This window comes from Pseudopipra pipra, chromosome 3 (assembly GCF_036250125.1).
Source record: "Pseudopipra pipra isolate bDixPip1 chromosome 3, bDixPip1.hap1, whole genome shotgun sequence".
Classification (NCBI taxonomy): domain Eukaryota; kingdom Metazoa; phylum Chordata; class Aves; order Passeriformes; family Pipridae; genus Pseudopipra; species Pseudopipra pipra.
In genome coordinates, this window is record NC_087551.1 from 18,186,785 (window position 1) to 18,189,249 (window position 2,465).

Here is a 2,465-nt window from a genome sequence, read left to right on the forward strand (position 1 = left end):
CCGCCCCCGCCCCGCCCCGGCACGGCACGGCACAGCCCGGCCCCGCCCGGGCCGCTCTGTCATCCCCCCACCTCCAGCGGGGGCCACGCGACTGCTCACGGCATCCCCCGCTTTGCTCCAGTCCCTCCACACCAGAAGTCACTGACGAAGAAACTTCCCCTCCCGCTCTCCACCTCCGAGGTGCCACAGAGAACATCCCTGCCACGCAGCTGGGCGCCTCATCAGCTCCACACCTGCGCCAGCCCTGGCTCCCGTATCGCCACACGTACTCATCCATTTAAACCCACTGATATTTCCTGTGTAAAAACCAGAGCTAGCCCTCTCCAAATCTGTACGTTTAGAAAAAAAGACGAAGAGGAAAACCTATATGACTATGGTACATATGTACCCGGTATTGTCACCCTATTAAACCTTGAATACTGCACACAATAGTGATCACTTACAGCTTGATTTGCTGGTGGTAACCAAAGCACGTGTTGCCGTCACTGCCGGCATGGAACAATCTACACCCCCTGCACAGCCTGAACCGCACACAACGAGTTCCCCCCCAACACGCACCCCCGCCATACACTGCAGGGAAAAGGAGTGTCTCAGTTTTGGCAGCGAGCTGCTGCCAAGAATGGCTAAAATGCTGCTGCTGGCACCCGCATAGTACAGCAGCCCTCCAAGGGAGATTTCAACCCATTTGTTTCATATTTTAGATCTGACTCAGGACGTGCTGGGCACCAGGCAGCGGTCCTGGGCAGCATGCAGAGGCTGAGAGGCCTTTATGCTGCACCCACTGCCCATGCTGGCTGCCCAGCTGCCTTGGAAGGACAGGCACCTCTTTTTGCACATTGTATCCCAAGCACTGGATGCACAAAACAGTCGTTTGGATCCATCCTATCTAGAAAAAAAGAACATTAGTGTTTCAAAAATGCTCAAAGAACCATAAATTACCCAGCTGTACCATTTGATGAGATGTGGTGGACATTTTCCTTGAAAATTTAAATCAGAAGTTTTTCTTCATTGCTGATACACAGTGCTCCAATGCACTGTGAAACACTGTCTGTTTGCTTGGTAGTTTTGGACTTCAATCACTTATGATTCCTCTTCCTAGACTCATCATGGATTCTACTAGCACAATTCATGGGAAGCCATTGCCATTAAACAAGAAAAAAAGCTAAGCATTGTTCATTCAGTTCCTAGTGTAGCAGAGGAGGTCCCTAAAATCTTTTTGGAGCTAGATATGAGTGGTGAGAGCTGCACCAGCCAGCTATGTCTCTGTAGATCATGGCCATGCAAGGAAGCAGCCCTGATATCATCTGTTTGTCCAAAACTAGCCAGGCACAGACAAACTGCTGTGCTTTGAAGGTGTCTCCTCTTCCTCATGGTCAGAAGGGCTCTCTTAATAAAGAGGATAATGGTATTTTTGGCAGGATATTGAGGCACTTGGCAAATCAATAACACATGGAGAACTGGAAGCAGATCAATTAATGTTATGTGCTGTAAGTGCTCTCTGAGTGGAGCTGGGACATGCTGTGTGCACCCAATTACTGGTACATCGTTAGCCAAGGTCTCCAGCATGGCTGTGCTGAAGCTCAACCAGGACACAGTATGACGCTGGAGGATGGTTTCGCTCAACTGTTTATATTTATTAGGCACTGCTGAATTATCTTACAGGTAAGGCTTTCTACTGAACCAGGAGACTGGAAGATAACAGCACCTGACTATGCAGGAGTGTAACTCACAATGAATGTTGTATCCCAACATCCCAGATAGATCTGGGAGCTGTAGAGCTGCTCGAAAAGTGTTTATTTGGCTCCACGCAGTGGTTCAATTCTGTACAGCTGCCACAGGTCAGACTTCTCTGGTTTTTCAAGAGTCAGGCTAAAAGAAAAACAGTGTCAGTTCAAAGCAATGACCCACAAAACCAGTTTTGGTTTGTGAACTCCTCTACTGTAGCCATTTTCCAGCAGATGAAGCTTAAGCTGGGTTGGAGTTTGTAATGTAATTACTTTGCTTTTCTTAGTCATCTCCCCTGCATCCCACAGATGATACTCCCAGACCACTCTGGGGTCTGCTGGCTGCATGTCAACAGCCTCTGCTTGGACAACAGTCAAGAAGATCAAGTGTGTACAAACATGTTATGTGGTTGCTCTGTTCAGTCAGAGTTACCAGAGTTTTCTTAGAGTCTCTGTGGTGCAATGGGACTTGAGACTGAGCCAAACAGAAAAGGAGATGAAGATGACAGCAAAGACAGAAAGAAATTGAACCTGCAAGGATTCAATTAGGCAATGGGAGAGGAACCTGGGGCAATGCAGGGAAGAGGTATATTTGACATCATGGCTTGTTAGACTGGTCCCAAACATATAGGGATGGTAGTGTCCCCAGTGGTTTAATGACGGACAAGGATATGTTGGTGTAATACAGAAATTCTCTTACTATATGGGAAGTTGGTCATCCCAGCAGCCACCTGAACACCC